The sequence below is a fragment of the Tamandua tetradactyla genome, chromosome 12 (genome assembly GCF_023851605.1).
Source record: "Tamandua tetradactyla isolate mTamTet1 chromosome 12, mTamTet1.pri, whole genome shotgun sequence".
NCBI classification, from domain to species: domain Eukaryota; kingdom Metazoa; phylum Chordata; class Mammalia; order Pilosa; family Myrmecophagidae; genus Tamandua; species Tamandua tetradactyla.
In genome coordinates this window covers 67731303-67747383 of record NC_135338.1, presented here as the reverse complement: position 1 = coordinate 67747383, position 16081 = coordinate 67731303, and positions in this window count along the sequence as shown.

Sequence of the window (16081 nt, the reverse complement as noted above, 5' to 3'; positions counted from 1 at the left end):
AATAAATAGAGGGGAAACAAATGTTAAAATAAATTGAGTAGACTGAAATACTAGTGATCAATGAAAAGGAGTGGTAAGGGGTATAGAAAAAAAATAGGAGGAACAAAGATTAAAATATAATGGGTACATGGAAATGCTAGTGGTCAGTGAGAGGGAGGGGTAAGGGGTATGGTATGCATGAGTTTTTTCTTTTTAATTCTTTTTTTTCTTTTTATTTCTTTTTCTGGAGTGATGCAAATGTTCTAAAAAATTATCATGGCGATGAATATAGTACTATGTGATGATATTGTGAGCCATTAATTGTACGCCATGTATGGAATGTTTGTATGTTAAGAATGTTCGTGTTTGTACGTAGGCTTTGTTTGTCAATTAAAAAAAGAATCAGCAGAATTAATTTATGGTGTTAGAAGTGTTTCCCTTGTGGGTAATGACTGAGAGTGGCATGAGAGAACTTTCTGGAATACTGAAAATAGTAAAAACTCACCAAGCTACACATTTAGGATTTTGCATTTTATTGAATGCAAATTATACCTCGATAAGATGTTAAAAAAAAAAAAGGTGCACGGGTGGTTCAGTGGTAGAATGTTTGCCTTTCATGTGGGAGACCCGGGTTCGATTCCCAGACCATGTACCCAAAAAAAAAAAAAAAAAGACAAAGCTGTTCTTTTTTCCGGAAGATTATTTTCCTGCTTAAATATATATATATATATAAGGCTTTTACATGGTAGACCACTAAATAAGAGGTAAATCCAGATCAAACTTTAAAGCAGCTTCCCACCTTCTTAGATATGGTGGAAAGGACATGGAAGTCCCTGACTCAGGGAGAGTGAGTTAAAGCTTGTGTCACTACAGGCATAAATGGCCTGCCCTGGCAGAGCAGAGAGAATGGGGGACGGGTACAGGAAGCCAGATCCCTGAAAGCTCAGTGGTTCACTGCTGCCTGGCAGGGAAGGGGCAGCAATTCATTCATGGGTCCTAGCAAAAGTAACAGCTTCACCACACCTGAACACATCGGGCTGTCCCAGCCTCAGCCATCACATTCTCTCTGTTTATGGGGACAATGGATGTGGTCTTGGCTTTTATCAAAAACCGCTGGGCATTCAGGAGCAAGGCTGCCCAGGCACAAATTCCCACAGATTGCTCTTCTGGAGACTCTCCATCTAATGCCTGCACACCTCCTAGAGGCAGAAGTCAGGAACTCAGTGGGATGTTCCCAGCATCCCTTGCAATTGAGATGCAAGCAGGTGACTTGGGCTCTACCATTAAGATGTTCCCTTGTGAAATTCTGGTTGAGGAGGTAGTATCAAGGCAAGGCAGGCACCGTGTGGATTCCAGTGTGTGAGGCAGCCTCAGCAGGCCCGCTGCAGCCCTGGAGCCCTGTGGGGTCAGCGGAGTCACCACTGAGCAGCCCTCGGCGTGATTTGGGCAAAGTTCCCAACACTTTGGCATCTGAGCCTGATTATTTACCCTCCTGGAGATTTCGTGAATGACATCATATCCCTTTTGATAAATACCTCTTCACTTTAGCTAAACTCCATTTTGTTATTGACTGCTAAGAACATTGGATGATGGCAACAGCAAACAAATAGTTTTATTGCTGAGAGTCCATCATACTGTTGCATTTCAAAGTCATTGTTTGCATTTAAATTCCATTAGTTGGATCATTTTGTGCCATTGTACTTTTAATTTATGCCCACAAGCTTTAACTCATTAAGGAAATATTCTGGGTACCAAAGAGAGAAAGTCTCATTATAAGTGCCATGGCACTTGATGGAAAGAGGGGGACAAAACGGATTGTCAGGGGGCCGCCTAACATAACACCTGTTGTTCCACCAACCTCCAACAAATGTAAAAAATATTTTGTTGTATTTCCTTCCATTCATTTTTCCTATTCATTCTTCTTCGTTTTCTCCTTTTTTTCTTTTTTTCCCAAGTGGTTGAAATTTTGTTTATTTTCAATTCAAAAAAATGAAAACAATCCACGTACATGATTTAAAAATTCAAATGGCATTTCTATCAGTCAGGGTTCAGCCAGAGGAACAGATCAAATAAGAGATATATGTATTAAGAAATTTACTGCAAAGAATTTGCTTATTGCAACTATGGGGCTAGCAGGCAAGTCTAAAATCCACAGTGCAGGCCAGCAGGAAGGACAGACTGGAATTCTTGGGTACTAGTTCAAGTTACTGACCTCAGGCAGAATATTTCTTCAAGGAAGCCTCTGCTCTGCTCTTGAAGCCTCTCCATAGATTAAATCAGGCTCCCACAGAGTATCTAGGAAATCTCCTTAAAGTTAACTGATGGTCGACTTGCATCACATCTACAAGATACCTTCACAGCAACACTTAAGGTCGTGTTTGATTGAATAACTGGAACCCAGGGCCTAGGCCAAGATGACACATAAAATTGACCATTTCAGTACTACTTAGCTTATAAGAAAAATAGAAATCCCTTGGTTCAACTCTCCTTATTCCTGACGCCACTTCCCCTGCAGGAATGGAAATCCCAATGTTGTCAACCACATGGGTTTCTTCTTGAAAGCATCCCTCTGAGCCTTCCATGCGCTTTCCCTATGCACTTTCCCCAATCCATGCTGCTTTTCTCCAAGCGCGGATGCTGCTATTGTGCAGCCAGTGCTCACTAACATCTTGGAAATCTCCTTTTTACTTGCTCCTGTTTCCTGGATCCCATGGCTCCCTTGTTTTGCTGGAACACATGTGTCTTAAAGTACCATAAACTGTTGGCTCAGAACAACGAAAATTCATTCTCTTCCAGTCCTGAGGTCTAGAAGTCCAAAATCAAGGGGTCAGTAGGGTCATGCTCCCTCTAAAACCTGAAAGAGAGAATACATCCTCACTTCTTCTGGCTTCTCATATTTGCCAGCAATCCTTGTCATTCCTTGGCTTATGTTCAATCTCTACTTCATCTCCACGTGGCCATCTTCCTTCTGTCTCTGTCTCTTCTCCTCTTCTTATAAGTACTTACAAGTCCAGCAGTCATGTTGGATTAGGAACCACCCTAGTTCAGTATGAACTCCTAACTCAATTGCACTTGCAGAGACCCTATCTTCAAATAAGGTTGCATTCACAGGTACCGGGGGTTCGGTTCTTAGCGTATCTTTTTTGGAGACACAATCACGCCTTAGAAAGGATGTATACAAGATAAATCCTTGAGACCTTCCTTATCTGAAAATGTCTTCATTCTGTCCTCACACCTGATTGAGAGTCTGGCTGGCTGTAGAGTACTAGTTGGAAATCATTTTCAATTTTGAGTAATTTTTTAAAACAAGGCTCCATTGTCTTCCACTTACCAGAACTGCTGTTGAGAAGTCCAAAACCATTCTGATTCCTGAATCCTTGCATTTGTCCTTTTTACCTTCCCCCAGTGGCTCTTAGGACCTTCTTACCCGAGCCACTCTCAGCTCACAATAGTGCACCTTGCCGCATTTCTAATTTGGATGTTTGCTACCTTCAAATTCCTGTAAACATTCTTATGTAATTTATTTCATAATTTTTTCCCCTTTATTTTATCTGTTCTCTATTTCTGAAACTCCTGTTTTTCATATGTTGAACCTCCGGGATTGATCTTCTATGCATTTTTTTCTTTCTTCTCTCATTTTCTATTTCTCTGTCTCTTAGTTCCACCTAATGAGCAATTTCCTTCTTCAGCTTTCAATCTCTCTGTTGCAATTTTTATTTCCATTATCTCTTTTTTTTTTTTTTTTTGGTTTGTTTTCAAGTGCTATTTTCTTGTCTCAAGATGAGGACTCAGTGTTTCCTTAACTCCTGGATGACATTGATCATAGGGTTTTGGTTTGGTTTTTGTCTTTTTTTCAGCTTTCTTTTGCTGCCTGCATTCTCTCTCTTTCCTCTGAGTTCCTCTTGCTGTTTGTTTTGACTTACATATTAGAAGTTTCATCAAATGTCTGCTGATTTTTGGCATCCATTCCAATCAGAGTCAGGACCTCTGGAACTTGTGGGCAGCCTCATCCTGCTGTGGCTTTAGGGCAGATCATCAGAGTGGAACCTGACAGGTCCCCAGTGTCAGTAGCTCTACGGCTTCTCACTTTGCACTGGCCATTTTCTCTGAAGAAAAAGATTCTAGGTTTTCAGTTGAACCTCCCTGACCTCCCCGTGGCTGGGGTCCCTGGATGCAGAACTTCCTTAACCCACTCTCCAAAGACCAACCCCACCCACGGTGGCCCAAAAACCGCCAGCAATTCTGCACACAAAGCTATCAGTGGTCATTGTGGTCACACAATTTTGTGTACTGCTATGTTTTTACCCAAATTGATATAAGCCTTACCCCATGATTATTAAACGTGCCTTAACTATCTCTTATAAAAGCTGCATCACATTCTATGAGCTGAATGAAGATATCTGTGCCTTATTCTTTTACATTCAAAACTCTGAGGCTCAGAGGTCAACATGGATGGTTGGAAGGGCCAGACCAAATGGGGTAACCAGCAGGGGACGGGGGGGAGGGGTGCGGTGCATTTATTCATTCCTTCTCCTGCAGCGTCAGCCAGGCCCTTCCAGGTCTTCTGGGTTGGATGGAATAGGAGAGCGGGGTCCAGGGCGCACAGGGGAGCTCGCAGTTGGGGAGGCCATGTGCAAGCCAGGAGCAGAGTGAGCCTGAAGGATTCCAGACCTCAAGGAGAGGGCGTGAAGTAGGAGTTGGGGGCTGAGGCTTGGCGGCCCCCATGGCTGGGAATGGAAGGAAAAAGAGGCCCCAGGAAAGAGAATAAAAGAGAAGCACTTAAAGAAGGCAGGAAAGAACCAGGAGGTGGCCAGGAGAGAGCTAAGGGTCAAAAGGAGAGCAGATAATACTGCCAAAGACTGTTCAGGCAGAAGGGCAAGAAAAGGGGAAAGGGAGGGGTCTATGTTTGCATTTTTCATCCCTTTGAGTTTTTGTGCCATTTGCGGCCCCTGTAGCTGGACACTGAGCTGCTTTAAGGAGGGATGGATCAGCAAAGAATGGTCACCTACAGCCTGCTGGTTTCATGCCAGTTTACTCCCCGCCCCCTCCCCAGACCACAATTCAAGGAACAGTTCCAGAGAGCACATGAGAAGATAATAAGAAACAAAAGGAAGAATTAGATCCTCTCACCAGCCCCAGCCGGTGACCTTGAGAAATTTATCCAGCCTCTGGGCAAGCATCCACATCCGTCCTTCAGTGCAGTGAGGGGCCCAACAGGGCCACCGTGAGGGCTGGGGGCACCGTGAAGTCCGGGACCTTCCCCTGGAAGAGTGTGGTGAGAGAAGGAAGGAAACTGGAAGAGGCAGATAAGCCAGGGAAGGGCAAAATAAGGGACACCCATGCAGGCAGAGAACGGGGGTGGGGGGGTGGGGTGGGGGGGGGGAGGTCAGGCAGAGGAGCAGGCCATGAGGCCTGGGAGAGGGGTTGAGAGTGGAGACAAGAAGCAGAGAGAGTTCTTCATGGGCCACAGCATGCCCAGCAAGGCGAGCAAGGGTCCAGATGAGGGAAGGGGGAAGCAGAGACAGTCAGAAGGGAAATGATTCCCTAGGGACTGTACCTCCATCTGGGACCCTGCCCCCCGCCCCAATTCTGCCTCCACAGAAGTGGGGAACAGGGTCCCAGTGAGCAGGCCTCAGCCTTGTCAGGTTTCCTGAAGCTCACCCACAGGTCACCCATGTCCCTGGCTTATCCAGGGTTAAGGCTGGGCTGGCAGCATCTCCTGGCCACCGCTCTGGACTTTCTCCAAAGCCCCCTTTCAGGCACCACCAATGCCCCGGGCCAGGAGGCAGCCATGCAGTAGGCCAAGGTGGGCATCCCACCCTCCAAGCATCAGGATTTGGAAACTTCCAGGTGATCCTGGTTCTTCACCGAGTGCCTGGGAGTGCTGGTCACAGGTGGCAGAATGGGCGCCTGGCTGTGCAGCCTCGGGCTTTTCATGCCCAGATTGCTAGACTATATTGAGCACTTACAACATGCAGGGCATACGACTAGCATTATTCCATGTGTTTACTCCCTCACAAGGTAGCACTTTCCCCATTTTACAGATGAGGAACCGGAGGTGCAGCCAGGAAGGGCACCTGCCTGAGGTCACAGCGCTAACTCGCGACAGAGCTGGGCCATCCCTCTCCCAGGCCTGGGGTCTCGGCCCCTTTGCCTCGCGGCTGAGAAGCGGAATGGGCCTGGGGACACGAAGTGTGGGCAGCAAGCAGTGGAAAGAAACATCCTGCAAAACGGAGCGTCACGACCGGATGATAAATACTTAAAATTACCCTAAACTGCCTGGGTGTCACAGGCGGAGAGAACCGGAAAGGCCCTTAGGTATCATTTCTTTCGGCCCCCTTTGTGCAGGTGGGGAAACTGAGGTGCAGAGAGGGGCAGAGTTGTATTCTGGGTCACTAAAGAAAAGCAGGGGCTGAGGCCAGCCTGGAATCAAGACTAGAGCCCCCCCCACCCAAAGAGCCACAGGGACCCATATCGAGAGTACCCATTCTGAGAAATAAATCAGACAAGAAAGGACAAATATTGCATGATTCCACTGATATGAAATATCTAGAATGAGCAAATTCATAGAAAGAAAGTAGATATGAGGTTACCAGAAGCAGGGGGGAAGGGAGGGAGGGGGAGGGGGGAGATGGAGTTATGACTTAATGGGTGCAGAGTTTCTGTTTGGGTGATTCAGCAAATGATGGTGGATAATGGATGGTGGTGATGACAGCACATTATAAATGTAATGAATGCACTGAACTGTACACTTAAAAAATAGCCAAAATGGCAAATTTGATGGTGTATATGTTAACATAAATAATTTGTTTAAAAGAGTGGCCATCCAGAAAAGCATAGCTGTCTCCTCGCCTCCACCTGCCCTGCATGAAGCCGGCCTGGAAATCACGGCAGCCCACACAGGCCCGTGGCAGAGAGCAAAGCCCGAGGAGATGATCAGGAGGATTTCACCCCCCAGTCCTTGGAGGAATGTGAGGAAACGAAGGGATTTCACCTTGAAACCCCAATCCTCGTCATCCTGGCCAGCCGGCCCTGACCTGCGGCTGTGATTCAGCACCACTGACTCAAGAAAGGGCCCTGGGGCCTCCAGCTTGAGGCGTGTGGTCAGGCCAAGACTTGGGAAATCAGGTTCATTGCCGTGCCCTGGCCGGGGATGTCACCTCCGCCCTCTCCACTCTCTGGGACTCTGCTGCTTTCCTCCCCCGCGCTGCTTCCTTGACCCCTCCTGCGGTCCCCGCTCCCCCAAACCCACCTCCACCCCTCTTGCCAGGCCAGGTCGGCCCCCACATACCCTCCTGCACCCACCACCTTCCCAGGCAGCAACAGGCTAATCGAAGCAGAGCTGTTAAATTATATCAACAAAAATGCAGTCCACTTGCTAAATACACATCCATCAGAAAACACACACATGTAATAGAGAACATTCATGACAACAATTTATACACCGCCTCGTATTGCACAATTAAAAGTATGACCTTTCTCCATTTTTTCCCCAAATTTTACCTGATAAAGGATAAATTTAAAACACACATATAAGAGGCAGAAAGTAGATTAGTGGGTGCCTAGGGCTGAGGGCTGGGGAGCCTGGGGGCTTGTACCTCACACGCATGAGGTACAAGCCCTCATTCTTTCAGGGTTGACATATACGAAAACATTCTAAAATTGCACACCTCTGCGATCATACTAAAAACCATTGACTTGTACACTTTAAAAGGACGAATTGTTATTGTTTATGAATGATATCTCAATAAGGCTGTTACTAAACACACACCCACACCAAGTCAACTTCCATCTGACACGCTCTCGGTGTGTCACCCATGACGGTGAAATTTCTCCCTATGCGGCCCCTTGATCCAGGATTCAACAGTGTTGAATCATTTCCAACAAATTTAGAGCAGCAGTTTTTCAGGAGGTAGCCAAAAATATTTGCACTCACCAATAGTTACCTCTCTAGAGTGCCCATTGCCCCAAGCATGGACATTTTCTTTATTTTATGAGATGTGTATCTTTCTTTTGTGACATCTATATCACAAAATTTGCCATTTTCACCATGTTTATGTGTACAATACAGAGGCATTAATTACACGTACCAGGTTGTGCTGCCATCACACCATCCATCACCCCAAACAGAAACTCTGTACCCATTAAGCAATAACTTTTCATTCCCAGTTCACCCTGGACCCCTGGTAACCTCTAATCTACTTTCCTTCTCCATCCAGCCACGAGCTTTCTAATAAAGAGAGTTTAGGGGGTCCTGTTTTTTTTTTTTTTTAAAGGAAAGACAGAGAGAAGGAAGGAAGGATAGAAGGAAGGAAGGAAGGAAGAAAGGGAAACATTTTTTAAACATTTTCTTGTTTTATTGTATTCTGTTTCTCCGTTTTTGTTACATGGGCTGGGGCCGGGAATCGAACCGAGGTCCTCCGGCATAGCAGGCAAGCACTTTGCCCGCTGAGCCACCGCGGCCCGCCCAGGGGGTCCTGTTTTGCCTCACCTCCAGCCTGGAATGACATCAGCCTGGGAAGGCTATGTCTCTCAAGCAGCACCCAGGAAGGAACAGTGACTTCTCTGCAGGAAGACATTGCTTGGAAGAGCCTCGGACTGCCAGGACACACTGGGCCTCCACGATGGGCCAGGAGCTTCCACACAGAAAAGCATCCGACTTGATTTTTCTTGATAGAATCCCAGAGCTAAGTTAAAATTCAGAAATTCTTGATTGAAAAGCAATCACCCCGTTTCAAGGGGCCCCACATTCCTCCATTGGCAGCAGACCTGAGAGACGTGGTAGAGACCTTCTGGCCCTCACCTTAGTAACACCCCAACTCTGGTTCCGCGCTCCATACCTCCCCCTTTGGCCCATGTGTTATGGGACACTGACCCCCAGGAACGGCTCATGCCTGAGGCTGTCAACCTCATCCCATCCACTGATCACAGTCATTATTGAAGGATAGGCCTGTCATTCTCTTAACAGCAATGAGATGTGAGGCTGAGAGGATGCTGGAGGCGTCTGAGAGAGAAGTTTCCTCACTTTTCTGCAAGAGCTTCCAGAAGCACATCATTCTCCCTGGATGAGGTCAAATGTATTAGTTATCTGTTGCTGCTTAACAAATTCCCCCCAAAGCTTAATGGCTTTAACCACAATCTTTATTCTCTCACAGTTGCTGTGGGTCAGTAATCTTAGCTGGATGGCTGGTGTCAGCCAAAGGCTTAACTGGGGCTGGAGACTTTCCAATTGCTGTTGGCACAAGGCCTTGGTTCTCCCTGGCTGCTGGCAGCGCCTCAGTTTTTCCCTTTCTTAACCTCTTCCTAAAGCTGCTTGAATAGCCTCACAATACGACAGCTGGTTTTCTCCAGAGCTAGTGATCTGAGAGAGAGCAACCAGAAGGTGGCCGTGTCTTGTATGACCTGGTCTCTGGAGTTTCACCCAGCCACTTCCACTTTTTTTTTTTATTTGTTTGAAATAAGTCACTAAGTCTAGCCCATACTTCAGGAAAGGTTCCACCATATAAAAGAAGCATCAAAGAATTTGTCAGCATATTTTAGACCGCCACATTGAAGAAGCCTGCAGCACCAGGGATTGTTGGCAGCTGTCCTACAATCACAAATAGGAACCGGTTTTTGAAAGAAGTTGACTCTATTGATTAGGGTTGGGTTTTATGCTGCTTGGAATTGAACATATTCTGATGTTTGCAGAAATGAAGAAGGCTCTACAGAGTCACATGACAAGGGCACTCGCACACACCGGACAGAGGAAATCTGGGGCACTGCCCAGACCCACTGGACTGCCCTGCTTAGAGGGGCCTGGGGGCCCTTCCCCAAGTGAGACTCAGCCGAGGGGTGCCCTCTACCTGCTGAGGAGGAGACTCAATGGCTTAGAAGATCCCGGACAGGCATAAGACCTGCATTTTCTTATTTTGTTTCACAGACAAGATATTCAAACACTAGATTTTTTAAATCAAAACCAAACTCCCAACACGCAGAATAGGAAAAAAAACATGTGGACAAATCATATAAGTGATAATGGTCTAATATTCGGAATATATAAATAACTCTTACCACTCAACAACAGAAAGACAAACAATTCAATTATTTAAATGGACAAAGGAGTTGAACAGACATTTCTCCAAAGAAGATACATAAATGGCCAACAGGCACATGAAAAGGCACTCAACATCATTAGTCATTGGAGAAATGTAAATAAAAACTACAATGAGGTACCACTTCATGTGGGGATAGCTGTGATAAAAAATAAATTTTAAGAAATGGAAAACAACAAATATTGTCAAGTACATAGAGAAATTAGCACGCCTTTACACTGCTGATGGAATATAAAATGGTACAGCCACCGCAGAAAACTGTTTGGTGGTTACTCAAGACTGCAGAAAACTGTTTGGTGGTTACTCAAGACTGCAGAAAACTGTTTGGTGGTTACTCAAGAAGTTAAACATAGAATTATCATATGACCAAGAATTCCACACTTAGTTATACACCCACAAGAACTGAAAACAGGTATTCATACAAAAACTTCTACAAAAACATTCATAGCAGCACTATACATAATAGTCAAAAGGTGAAAGCAACCCAAAAGTCCATTAATGGATGTATGGATAAATAAAATGTGGCATATCCATACAATGGACTATTATTCAAGCATAAAAAGAAATGAAGTACTAATACACGTAACAATGTGGATGACCCTTGAAAACACTATGCTAAGTGAAAGAAGTCAGACACAAAGACTCCATATTGCCTGATTCCATTTGTGTGGCATGTCCACAATAGGTAAATCCATAGAGACAGAAGGCAGATAAGTGGTTGCCAGGGGCTAGGGGAAGGAGAATGAATAATGGATACAAGGTTTCCTATTAGGGTGATGAAAAATTTCTGGAAATGGATAATGGTTCGTTTGTACAACTTTGTGAATGTATGTAATGCCACTAAATTGTACACTTTAAAGCGGCTGAAACTTCCGGAAAAGATGGCAGCTTAGTAAGACGCGCGGGTCTTAGTTCCTCCTCCAGAACAGCTACTAAAGAAATAGAAACGGTACAGAACAGCTCCCGGAGCCACGACAGAGACCAAAAAGACAGCGTACCCCATTCTGGAACGGTTGAACCGGCAGGGAGAATCGGCTGTGGTGAGATCACCGAGGGGCACGCGTTTCCCCGGACCGGGACGGCTGACGGCCGGAGTCCCTCCCTCCCTCCTTCCCGGGCCGGCTGGGAGAATTGGACAGGTGGTCTCCTCAAGCCGCGGCGGCTGGTGCCCCCCCTACGCGCAGCCCCCCGGACCGGCTGGGAGAATTGGATCGGAGGTCCCCCAAGCCGCGGAGACCGGCAACCGGGGTCCCTTCCACACACGTGGCCTCCCGGTCCGGCTGGGAACGTTGGATAGGCACTCCCCCAAGCCGCGGCGGCCGGCGCCCCCCCCGCCACGCTTGGCATCCTGGGCCAGTTGGGAGATTTGGACCAGCACTCCCCCAAGCCGCGGAGGCCAGCAACCCTCCCCACGCACAGATTCCCGGGCCGGCTGGGAGATTCAGATCAGCACTCCCCCAGGCCGCTTTGGCTGGCACCCTCCCCTACAGCGAGAGTTTTCCAAAGTTAAAGGAGCCACAGCATCTTTTACTGGTGGGACCCGCAGACAGATGAGCGCCACGAGCGCCACCTACTGGGCAAGATAAGAAAAACAGAGCCCAGAGATTTCACAGAAAAATCTTTCAACCTGCTGGGTCCCACACCCAGGGAAATCTGATTAAATGCCCAGACGCCAGCAGAAAATAATGGATCACGCTCGGAAAATTGAAAATATGGCCCAGTCAAAGGAACAAACCAATAGTTCAAATGAGATACAGGAGCTGAGACAACTAATGCTGAATATACGAACAGAAATGGAAAACCTCTTCAAAAACCAAATCAATAAATTGAGGGAGGACATGAAGAAGACATGGGCTGAACAAAAAGAAGAAATAGAAAATCTGAAAAAACAAATCACAGAACTTATGGAAGTGAAGGACAAAGTAGAAAAGATGGAAAAAACAATGGATACCTACAATGGTAGATTTAAAGAGACAGAAGCTAGAATTAGTGAACTGGAGGATGGAACATCTGAATTCCAAAAAGAAACAGAAACTATAGGGAAAAGAATGGAAAAATTTGAGCAGGGGATCAGGGAGCTGAATGACAATATGAAGCGCACAAATATACGTGTTGTGGGTGTCCCAGAAGGAGAAGAGAAGGGAAAAGGAGGAGAAAAACTAATGGAAGAAATTATCACTGAAAATTTCCCAACTCTTATGAAAGACCTAAAATTACAGATCCAAGAAGTGCAGCGCACCCCAAAGAGAATAGACCCAAATAGGCGTTCTCCAAGACACTTACTAGTTAGAATGTCAGAGATCAAAGAGAAAGAGAAGATCTTGAAAGCAGCAAGAGAAAAACAATCCATCACATACAAGGAAAACCCAATAAGACTATGTGTAGATTTCTCAGCAGAAACCATGGAAGCTAGAAGACAGTGGGATGATATATTTAAATTACTAAAAGAGAAAAACTGCCAACCAAGACTCCTATATCCAGCAAAATTGTCCTTCAAAAATGAGGGAGAAATTAAAACATTTTCAGACAAAAAGTCACTGAGAGAATTTGTGACCAAGAGACCAGCTCTGCAAGAAATACTAAAGGGAGCACTAGAGTCAGATACGAAAAGACAGAAGAGAGAGGTATGGAGAAGAGTGTAGAAAGAAGGAAAATCAGATATGATATATATAATACAAAAGGCAAAATGATAGAGGAAAATATTATCCAAACAGTAATAACACTAAATGTTAATGGACTGAATTCCCCAATCAAAAGACATAGACGGGCAGAATGGATTAAAAAACAGGATCCTTCTATATGCTGTCTACAGGAAACACATCATAGACCCAAAGATAAACATAGGTTGAAAGTGAACGGTTGGGAAAAGATATTTCATGCAAAAACAACCAGAAAAGAGCAGGAGTAGCTATAATAATATCCAACAAATTAGACTTCAAATGTAAAACAGTTAAAAGAGACAAAGAAGGACACTATCTAGTAATAAAAGGAACAATTAAACAAGAAGACAGAACAATCATAAATATTTATGCACCGAACCAGAATGCCCCAAAATAAGACAGAATAAACTTATGAAGCATGTAATAACATGGATGGACCTAGAGAACATTATGCTGAGTGAGTCTAGCCAAAAACTAAAGGACAAATACTGTATGGTCCCACTGATGTGAACCGACATTCGAGAATAAACTTGGAATATGTCATTGGTAACAGAGAGCAGCAGGAGTTAGAAACAGGGTAAGATAATGGGTAATTGGAGCTGAAGGGATACAGACTGTGCAACAGGACTAGATACAAAAACTCAAAAATGGACAGCACAATAATACCTAATTGTAAAGTAATCATGTTAAAACACTGAATGAAGCTGCATCTGAGCTATAGTTTTTTTTTGTTTCTTTGTTTGTTTGTGTCTTTTGTTTTTTTTCTTTTTCCTTTTTATATATATATATTTTTATTTTTTATTATTATTATTTTTTTATTTTTTCTCTATATTAACATTCTATATCTTTTTCTGTTGTTTTGCTAGTTCTTTTCCTAAATCAATGCAAATGTACTAAGAAATGATGATCATACATCTATGTGATGATATTAAGAATTACTGATCGCAAAAAAAAAAAAAACGGCTGAAATGGTGAATTTGATGTTATATACATTTTGACACATACACCAATAAAAACAGCCCCTGGGAGACCCATCAGTAGGGCCCCAGCAATGAGGCCAGGTTTGTGCCCTCTACACCCTCCCAATTCCAAAAAGTCCTTTAGGATAGGGTTTCCCATGCCTTCAACCACCAGCTGAGCTAGTTAAACACCAGCGTGTCGTGGGAAAAGTATAAAACATTTTAGATGCTCTGACAAGCATGTGATTGGGTTTCGTATGCTTCTCCCACCAGCTGTGGAGCATTTGGCAAACCCTTGATTTCCTTGTTTAGTAATGGAAAAATTAATGCACACAAACTCCAAGGACTCCTGTGAGGATACGTATTTATTTTATATATGTGTGTGTGTGCATATAATTTTCCTCCCTCTCTCTCTGTTCCTGCCAGCACTTAAACTGAAATTTGACCCTCTCAAAAGTTACAGGAAGTTAGGGTCCCACCCCCACCAAGCCCTGCCCCATGGGCAGGTGAGCCCTCCATGGGTGAGGCTGGACCGTGAGCCGGCAGGTCGAGCATAGGTGTGCGCCATCTAAAACGCTGCCTATAGAGTGGCCTGTGGTGGTGGCTCAGCAGGCAGAGTTCTCAGCCTACCATGCTGGAAACCTGGGTTCGATTCCTGGTGCTGCCCATGCAAAAAATAAATAAATAAAGTGCTGCCTATGACCTGGAATGCAATAGTTTTGAGAGGAATCAGATTTGGAGGCATAAAGAGAAAATCCAAACACAGGCTTAAACGAGCTAGAAGTGTATTCTTTCTCACTTAAAGGGAGTTTTGGGGCTGGACAGTCCAGAGCTACCAAATTGGTCACACCAAAGACCCCGGCTCCATCCTCCTCCCCACAATTCCAGCACTTTATTTGCACCCGCAGGGCCACCGTGGTCCAAGGTTGCCGCTCAAGCTCCAACCACGCAGCTAGCGGCAAGAAGGAATTGCTGAAGGTAACCAACAAGGGGCCTCCCTGCTGAGCCAGCTCCGTGTAAACTGCCTTCTTCCAAGTTCCCTGCCACGTGCCCGGTTGCATCTCATTAGCCAGACTTGAACCACGTGACTGCTGCAAGGGAGGCAGGGAAATGTAGTCTCTATTTGGGCAGCACTGTACAGTCTTGGCCACTGGAAGTTATACCAAGTCAGAAAAGAACAGGAAGGAGCCCTGACTGAGACTGTAGTTCCAAGACACATACTTCCATCCAGCTTCACCAAGAATAAATCTGACCCTGTCTGTCACCTGGATCTATTGCTCAATCACTGCAGAACCCACCGGCGAGAGGACTGTGCCTGGAACCAACCTCAGGACCCCCAGCTCAGCACTGGCTCAGGACTGATGACTGGCGCTTTCATTTCTACAACAGACACTTTGGGGTGGGGGGGATTCCCAATGCCGTGATAATCCCCTCCTTACCAAGTAACCCTCCTCTCTAGCCGCAGGTGGCAGTTCTACTTGAGTGTCAACCGACCCCTGTTGGGTCAATCACAGTCCCTTCCAGAACCTTTTGAAAAGAGCACTGGCCTCCTTCTGTCAGTCAAGCGGTGAGGTGTGAAGTCTTCTACTGTCCAGCACCCCCTCCCCACCCCCCGGAGGGAAGAAGCCAACCTTGACAATGGGGCCAGAGCCAGAGAAACTCAGAAGAGCTCCGCATAGGGCACTGGTGGTGGTCAGGACCCTCCTTCCTGTTCCAGGGGCCCCAGAGGCCTGGCTGAACCTCGTCCTACTGGTGACCCCCTGGTCTGTGGCACCCATCTGCAGTTGGGTCTCCATCACTTGCCATCAAAGACAGTTACTACTGCAATTACCCTTTCCTCTCCAAAAGGGAAGCGCTTCCATGTTTATAACACATTTTATTATAGCATAGTATTAGTCAGGATTCTTTCAGTAGCGAGTGGCAAAACTCCAGCTCAGATTGACTTAAACAAAAGTAAATAAATAAAATTTCAATGACATAAATTTGAAAAGTCCAAGGGTAGAGGCTGGTGATCCAATGTTGTTTCAGGGCTCACATACTCTTTTGATAACTCTCTGTCTGTCTCCTGGCTCTCCTTTCTTCCCTGCCCACTGCACCCACCTGCCAGCCATCTGCACATGGAAGACATGCCCCCAGGCAGCTCCTGACTCCCAGTTCCTGGGACTTAGCTCCCAGAGGATGAGGGGCCACCTTCTCCAGCACCCACAGAGCTCTCAGAAGGGCTCTGACTGCCCAGCCTGGATCACGTGCCAATCATAGTGGCAAGGGCCCAGGCTGTTTGATCTGTTGACACCTGTGCAACTTCACCCACCCACCTGCAGCCAGGGCCCTGCAGGGCCTCAGGAGCCACCATGGGATGGGAGAAAGTTCGCCAAATGCAGAGAGGCGC